The sequence below is a fragment of the Chiloscyllium plagiosum genome, unplaced genomic scaffold (genome assembly GCF_004010195.1).
Source record: "Chiloscyllium plagiosum isolate BGI_BamShark_2017 unplaced genomic scaffold, ASM401019v2 scaf_15111, whole genome shotgun sequence".
In the NCBI taxonomy this organism is placed as follows: domain Eukaryota; kingdom Metazoa; phylum Chordata; class Chondrichthyes; order Orectolobiformes; family Hemiscylliidae; genus Chiloscyllium; species Chiloscyllium plagiosum.
The window spans coordinates 31,791-40,873 of NW_025214254.1; the positions used below are offsets into that span (position 1 = coordinate 31,791).

General features: G+C 39.5%; 1 non-coding gene across 1 annotated transcript; it reads right to left on the minus strand.

Moving 5' to 3' along the window:
* Positions 1-851: 851 nt before the first annotated feature.
* trnat-cgu lies at positions 852-923 on the minus strand. The gene has a single exon. It is a non-coding gene; the product is annotated as a tRNA-Thr (tRNA).
* Positions 924-9,083: the final 8,160 nt, after the last annotated feature.

Here is a 9,083-nt window from a genome sequence, read left to right on the forward strand (position 1 = left end):
GCTTATCACATTATCTGTTACCTTGTTTTAGATAACAAGCAGTACTTTTGCAAAGCAGTTTAAAAAAGTCTCAAAGGCGTAACATTAGTAACTTTAACTAATGACTAATCTTGGCGCGTTAACGATACCACCACAAGTTGCAACACAAGCTGATAAGATCATAAAATTTGAAGCCAGGATCTGAAAAATTATCTGGAAGTTGCTATTTCAAATACGTATAATAACAGGAATCATTATCGCGTTAAATATGTTTAAGCCTTGATATAGAAGTATCACTTTAAACTGCACATTTGCACAAAATGTGGCCATTTATGGCCAATTTGAAACAAATGTCGATAATTCCTTGTTCTTTAAAATGTCAGGTCATTAATTCGAGTTATTAAAGATGAGAAGCTTTGTAAATGGAAATAGGAAATCAAATGTACTTTTTTTAAAATAAGTTTGAGATGCTGATGAAGTTGAGAGTAACCTTCCGGATACCCAAAAATGCAAATTCTCTAAAGTTTAGTCAGCGTGCAGTAAATTGTTAATAAGTTCTTTTAAGGTGGTGCATTCGGATTTGAGCATTATTCGTCTACTTTAGAAAAAAATGCATTACCATCGACAATATTGTAGTATTTGCATTTTGGTTGGTGAGGAGCTTTGGGACGTTTTCAGGATTCAAACAGCTTCTGTCTGAAGGAGATTCTGTGCAGGACTTCATTAAAACGCTTTACAGTTTCGGTCCAATTTGCAATGCATGGATGAATAAATTGTATGCCGGTGTCGGTGCCCTGAGACATAGATATTCTCCGGACCCTGGAATCTATTTCACTGCCGCTGGTTTTAAAAGGATCACATTTTTTATCCTCAGGCACGGACGGGGTTCGAACCCGCGATCTTCGGTTTACGAGACCGACGCCTTACCACTTGGCCACCGCGCCTGCGCTACAAAAACGTGGATCGAATGACTTCTCTTCAGAGACCAAAGCTTGTTGCAATTTGCAGATTTCAATTTGATTTACTGATTGCAATGAGCATGCGTCGCAGAATTGCAACGAAGCCTGCAACCTTGATATAGAAGTACAGGATGGTCATGGTCGTTGCTGATCAGTGAAGCAACTGAGGCTTCAGGTCTCCTACTGGCACAGTAACAGGCTTAACATGTCCTGTGTCTCACATTCCCTGTAAATCCAGTGACCAAAGCCACTACCAGTGAGACATGAATAGTTTGTTCACTCCATCTATTTGCTTATTGATTCGGGACTTACAGCATCCCACCATTTGCCTTGGAGACACCTTAAAAGTTCCCACACTGTCATAACATAAAATTAATTAGTAAATGCAGCGAGACTTAATTTTAACTTGAATTTATTAGGGAGAAATATTGGCCAGGGCTCTGGTGACAATTTCCCTTTGTCAAATTAGTGTCATGGAGTACTTTTTCTATTCACTTTATATGTGCTGTGTGGTGAATCATCACAGCATATTACCCTTATTAAATCCACATTTAGAGTCAACGAGTCATGTAGCATGGAAACAGATTCTTCGGTCCAACTAGTCCACACCGATGATGTTCACAAACCAAACTAGTCACACTTGCCATACCACATTGATTCGTGGCGTTAGAAATAAGTTGTAAATGTATTGAAGATTATACTGAGGTTCTAACCTGTGTGATAAACTATTGTTATTTGATTGAAACTGTGGAATCTTGTGGTTTTATTCTTTTGGCAAGTCCCCTGGATCTCACCTTTGCCTACTTTGGGCATAAAGACGTCTGATCCCAAACCAGATTGCAACATAACTTAGTGATCTGTTCGTATTAGATCATTACATAAAGTTGTGGTCTGGTCTGGGATCATACACATTCTATCTAAATGACAAATCCAAGACAAAATGAATAGTCGTTCAGCTACCTGCAGATTAATTAAGGAATTCAGCACAGGTTTATTAAAGGCAAGTTATATTTAATGAAGGGTTGAAAATGTCATTGGTCACAGAAGAGTTGATGTGAGGTGATAAATAGATTTTCAAACTGCATTCGATAAAAGTGTCATACAACAGGCTTGCCAGTAAAATTGAAGTTCTTGGAATACAAGAGCACAGTTATGATGTAACAGGATATTCAGAATTATTTTTCTCAACCTTTAGAGAGATATTTAGGTATTAAGATCACTGCTTTCCTGGATACATGTTAATGACTTACACCTGCGTGTTCCAGGCACAAGTTTAAAATTTGCAGATGACTGAAAACTTGGAAATTATCGTGACTGATGTATGGAAAGACTGGATTGGTCAGAACTATATTCACTGGAGTTTAGAAGAATGGGCTGGGCTCTCATAGAATCGTATAACATTTTAACAGGTCTAGACAGGGTAAACACAGGAAGGATGTTCCTGACGACCCGTGTAAGGAATATGCTGTTGGCCATTTAGGAAAGAGAATGAGGAGAAATTTCTTCACCCAGGGAGTGACGAGCCTGTGGAATTCTCTGCTACAGACAGCGCCTGAGGCCAACACATTGAATGTTTTCAAGAAGGAGTTAGATATAGATTTAAGGGCTAAGTGTTTGGTGAGAAAGGGGGAACAGGGTACTGATCTGGATGATCATTCGTGATTATATTGAATAGGGTTCAATTATATCGGAGGAATGGGTAGCTAACTCATGCTCCTATTTTCTATATTCATGTAATATGGACTTATAGAATATACAATAGAATTGGACATTTTAAATTACTTACAAAGATCAAAATGGAGTTGAGAGGTTAAGTGACCTTTGCTGTCAAAGCACGTTTGGCCACGTCATTAAAATGCAAATAAGCTTTCATGTACTTATCTTTGAGAAGTCCTTAAAACACAACATACTATTCCTGCAGTTAATGGTTGCCCTTCTCCAAATAATTAAATGCATTGTTTTCACAATAGCGCTTGGAGGCTTATCAGCTTTCGAATTGAAATCCGATGGCATGAGAATGTGTGGAACTTGGACCCCATTGTTTGATAATGGCCTAGTTGCCAGAAACCATTTGTGAGGACAATGGACAGCAGAAATCTGGTCACGTGAGAGAAACGAGATCTTTTATAAGGACATTTAATAAGCCAAATGCTTGAGCAGAAAGAGGAGAAAAATCCAGACAAGTGATGGAACAAGACCCTGCCTAAGAACTATTGGTAGGCAGAGACATTGGGTTGGCCTTCAACGCTTGAGGAACTGAACCAGAGCTCTGCTCCAGGGCATTGCATCTTGAGTGAAGTGCAACAAAACAAAGGTGCTTCTGCAAGCAATAAACCATGCTGAATATATCCTTCTAAACCTCCAGACTAGTCTTTAGTAAGGAATTACAACTGCAATGTTTCAAGACTTCCCACTGGGGGGGAGAAAGTTGTGGCAGAGAATGTTTGAACGTTAAAAATCTAAGTGAATGCTGCCCCTTGCAATTACAATCATTCCTTGAGTGAATGTATGTTCTTGTATGAACGTGCAAATGGGTATAGTTACAAATACCCTCAGATGTTGAATCACAAACATTTTTTTAAAAACCTACAGGAAAACCCATCATTTGCCAATTCTCAACAGGTATAGCACTCAGGGAGTTAAAACAGACCTTTATTTTAAAACAGATGTCTTCACTCATTCAAGAGAATATGTTTGAATATTTTCTTTGGAATAAAGAGAAACCATCTTTACCATCGCTCTCCTGTCTGCAACAGAGCATAGTGTAGTGAATTTTGAAAATGATAGTGATAAACTTCAAGAACAGGCAGGTGTACATTAGGCAGATAAAACTTATCACGTGTGAAATGATACATTTGGGTAGGCAGATCTATGTGAGGATACAAAATATGGTTTGAAAGATCATATTATTTTCTTCTTTTGGAACTGTAAGTCGAAACTGAACAAAAGCAGAACTCTTTATCAGAATGTTTATTCACCAGACTTGAAACATTAACTCTGGTTTCTTCCCACAGACATTGCCAGACCTGCTGAGATTCACCAGCAATTTCTGTTTTTATTTCAGATTTCCAGAATCCACAATTCTTTGTTTTACATTAATCAAAATAGAAGTTGGACTGTTTTACTTGAAATACCAGGAGAAATTTACAACTTTAAAACAAAATTCATGCGGTATATTTTTTTCAGCTATGTAAAACAAAATTAGTGCATTAATCCATGAGGGGGGGGAATTCGAGACTGAATGGCACCAAGAATCTTGAGTTAAAGGAAATTCTGCCTGATAACAGCCCTCTGCTTGGTTCAGCAGCAGAAAGTTAACAAAAAGTACTAGGGTAGAGGAGAAATATTTGGAGCCCCTCTTCTTCTTGTTGGGGGGGAGACAGAAAAAAGAAAGAAAAATGAAAAGGTCTAGGTCCACTATCAAATCGAAAATGACCATCACCCAGCAGGTAACAGCGTGTCATCATTGCTAACTTAGGGGGCAAAATTTTAAAGTGGAAGTCAGGAGGTTTTGAGAGGATCTGAGGAAAAACCTTTTCACCCAGAGGGTGGTGGGGTCTGGAATACACTGTTTGGGAGGGTAGTTGAGGTGGGAAGCATCACAACCTTTAAAAGGTATTCAAATGACCTTGAAGTCTCATAACATTCAAGGCTATAGGCCTTGTGCAGGAAAGTGAGAGTAACGCAAGTAGTATATTACAGACACAATGGGCCAAAGGGGCCTCTTCTGTATCATATCACTTTAAGTTCACAAGGATCGAAATAAAATAATTTTCTACCTTGTGGTTGGACTTCATGATCTTTGGAATTATGTTTACTGTCTACATATGTTTTCTGCCTAAAGTATATGTATTCAACTGTCTTTTGTCTGTCTTGATCTTGATTGCACATGATTGAGATTTCTGAAGGGCTATAGTTAAATTGCATTTTAGTAAATCAGAAGTTCTTTCTTTTCACTTTTTTTGTTAAAGTGCATTACAAGACATTTAGTTTTGTTTTACTGACAAAAGCTATTGTGAATTGTTTTTGTCTTGAATCTTGTCCAGTGTTTTTAGAAATGTATTTTCCCCCCAATAGAAAACCCTTTCCCAATGCCTGTTGCTCACACAGGTGACGATTGATGTTCAAGCAGGTACAAGCTGTGAGGATCCTCTCTTGCTTTCACCTCACTTCGTTTTCCTGTACAGTCTACTTAAAGTAGTTGCTAAGATTGAAGTAATAAGTTATTGAACTGCTTTTAGTTTGAGTTTATACATCAAGAGAGTTAGAAAAGTCTTGCTTTTCTTTTGTTTCTGAAGAGTCAACACAAGCTCAGAGAATGGAAGGGGCGTGGAATGGCCTGCCTGCAACAGTAGTAGGCTCGCCGACATTAAGGGCATTTAAATGGGCATTGGACACACATATAGATAATAATGAAATGGTGTAGGTTGGATGGGCATCAGATTAATTTCACAGGTTGGTGCAACATCGAGGGCTGAAGGGTACTGCACTGTAACATTCTAAGTTCAAAATTCTGTAAAAATAAAGCAAGTTCCTCAATTGTATTTGGCACTGTTTTTGACTGTTTGAAATGCCTTTTGTTATTCCCCGTGAAGATATACTTTGACTGCATGGTGCTCATGGGAGGAATGCATTAAAAAAATCTAAATTTCTCAACACAGCTGCTGTCACTGGGTCAAAGGATTCTGGATTAGTGGTGCTGGAAGAGCACAGCAGTTCAGGCAGCATCCGAGATGCTGCCTGAACTGCTGTGCTCTTCCAGCACCACTAATCCAGAATCTGGTTTCCAGCATCTGCAGTCATTGTTTTTACCTGGGTCAAAGGATTGAGACAGTTGGTTTAGTTTTAGTTTCTGAAGATTGTTTAAGCCAGAGAATTTGAGCAAGGAAAGGAATTACATAGAAGTGGCATAAACAGTTTATAATCTTGCCTTTCATGGTGCTTGGATTGATTGCTGTGCTGAAGTGGGGATAGTTTGTACTGTGTGAACCCTTCATTAAACTGTATGTTTCTAATTCTAGGCAGACAGCAGCCATTATTTGTTTTGATTGGTGTTTGGTCCAGAGTGATCTTTGTTCTGGAGCAAGTATCACCAGACGGACTATTCAGTTGTGAAGTGGTGTTTTATTAGGACATGAAGAAGGCAACGTACAAGCAAGCCTGCAATGTCTTCCTCACTGACATCCCCAAGCCAATGCCATTGTAGGAATTAGCTCACAGGCCAGTCAACAGCCTGGGATGAAGGGCCCATTATATGAAGATAGGGCGAGCTTATAAATGTTTGGAGTTTAGAAGAATGAGGGGGAAGAGGGTTCTGTGGTACAGTAGTAATTTCCCTATCTCTGGGCCAGAAGACCTGCGTTCAAATCTCACCTGCTCCAGAAGCGTTTCATAATATCCCTGAACAGGTTGACTAGAAAATATCTAGAGGAAAGAAGGGCAAGCCTAATAAAACTTATAAGACCCCAAGGGAATCTGACAGACTGGGTATTGGAAATTATATCCTCTTGAGTGGACACTAGAACTAGGGTGACCCAATTTAAAAATAAGTGGCCTACTTTTAAAGATGGATACGAGAAGACATTTTTTGTCTTCCTTAGAGGTCTGTTGGTATGTGGAATTCTCTTCCCTAGAAAACAGTGGCTGGGTCATTGATTTATTCAAAACTGAGTTGGAATTTTGAGTAGACGAAGAGGTCAAGAATTTTGGGGGTGGGGGAGGGGGTAGGCAAGTCAGGAAAATAGAGTTGAGACCACAACAAAATTAACCTGACCTTATTGCATGGCAGCAAAAGCTTAAAATGCTGAATGGCCTACTCCTTATCTCATCTTTTCACGTCTGACAATCATTACTCAGGGACTCATACCTATCAGACTCCTCTGCGACCATTCTCAATCCACTGGCAGGAGAGATTCAGGGAGCACTATGGTATATTGTCAGTAACCCTGGAAGCCCTTAACACTGAATTTAGACCTCATGAAGTCTCATGGACTCAGTTCAAATGTGGGCGTAGCAGCTTCCCACAATGATCACTCCCCACCCTCTTTTAGTTGATATATCCTTCCAGTCTGAACACCACTTGAAGGAAGCACCGAAGGTAGCAAGGGCACAGAATGGAGACCCCACTCAGAGTACAATATCCATCAAGAACAAGTTGGCTAACTTCTGAAACAGATAATGCTACATTTGCAGCAAGTGTCATATGTGGAAGTTACCTACTTCACCTGATTCTCCCCCAATCTATTGCAGATGTAACTGTCCATGGCAGTAGAAATGACTGCTGCAAAGCTTTTGTGAGGACCAATTCCTATTTTCTCAATAATGGTGCTTCCCCTTGTCACGTCATTTGGAGCCACCAGCATATTAAGTAGCAGAGATTAAAACAGATGCAGAAGTCCAAAAGGTACTGTGGGTCATCAGCCTGGTGAAGCCACGACAAAAGACTGCATGCATACATTCTCACAGCAGAAACAAGTTTCGAAGACCAAAGCCATCGATCACAAATAGATTAAGCTAATGCCAGGAAGCCCAGCCACATCCAGTTAGAACATAGAACAGTATAGCACAGAACAGGTCCTTCGGCCCTCAATGTTGTGCTGGCCTTTTATCCTACTCCAAGACCAGAGTTGTGAATATTAGAATTCCAAGACTGGAAATTCTGAGCTGAATAACTCCTGACTCCATGAAGTCTGTCCACCATCTACATGGTACAAGTCAGAGGTGCTTCACTTTTCTGATTTGATGTGGACCCAAACATTCTAAAGAAAGTTTGTGAAGGTTTGTAGCTCAGGTTGAGGTTTAGGGTGTAGGTTTGCTCGCTGAGCTGTAGGTTTGATATCCAGACGTTTCATTACCTGGCTAGGTAACAGCATCAGTGGCGACCTCCAAGTGAAGCGAAGCTGTTGTCTCCTGCTTTCTGTTTATATCTTTCTCCTGGATGGGGTTCCTGGGGTTTGTGGTGATGTCATTTCCTGTTTGTTTTCTGAGGGGTTGATGGATGGCATCTAGATCTATGTGCTTGTTTATGGCATTGTGGTTGGAGTGCCAGGCCTCTAGGAGTTCTCTGGCATGTCACCAACTTAAATATTCAACCCCTACTCACACACAATGGCCACAGTGTGTCCTATCTCGAAAATTCACAGCAGCAACTACCCGAGGTTCCTTCCATAGCACCTTTCAACCCAAGGTTGCTACCATTTGGAAGGATAAGGGCAAAGAGTTCTCCTGTAAGCCATACACTATCCTGACTTGGAATTATTTTGGCATTTCTTTACTGTCATATGACCATAATCTGGATCTACGTTCCCAGTTGTGTAACTCATTTAATCTGTCAATAGATTGTAACATGTTGTAATTTTATGCTTCCATTTATAATGTTTACACTGTATTGTCAGGAAGCTCAACGCTGTCTTCTCAAGGGCACTTCACAATGGGCAACAAATTGGGGCCTTCCCACTAATCCCAAAAGGATTTTCAAAAATGTCAATCAATTAAGTGACAAACAACATTTTGAACGTTAGACTAAAATTTTGAATATTTCCCTTTTTTACTTTTCATTTTTTCTATTAATTTTGACAAAATTAATATTAATCTGCCCTCTGTGTTAGCAGTTTGATATACTACCGCTACCTGGATTAAGGAATGCTCAGCTACCAAATTGTAATATTTAATTTCAATGAGAATAAATTTCTTCAGTTTCTCAAAACACAACATTCATATAAATAAATGGCATTTTAAATACTGGGTTTATACTGTTGTACAATAGGTGATCAATGCTAGCCACTGTCATCTGTCATCAGGAAATTGCTGAGATTTATACAGTAGTTAATGCCTTGAAAATGTTCAGCTAATCGGAAATAACCAGCATGGGTTTTATAAAAAGGTCATTCCGAATGAACTGCATTTAATTTTTTAGAGGAGCCTAAAGCTGGGGACAAGGAATGTTTATGGATATTATTTATATGGACTTCATAAAATTCCTCCTAAACGACTAGCTCACAGAATTGAAGGCAAATTATTGACTAGGTTACGAGATCTGAAGACAGAGTAGGAAAACTGGTTAGACATGCGGTGTGACTTGTGGTGTCTGCAAGGAAATGTATTGGCGCCTGAACTATTTATTAAAGACTCAGGTGATGGGTTAAA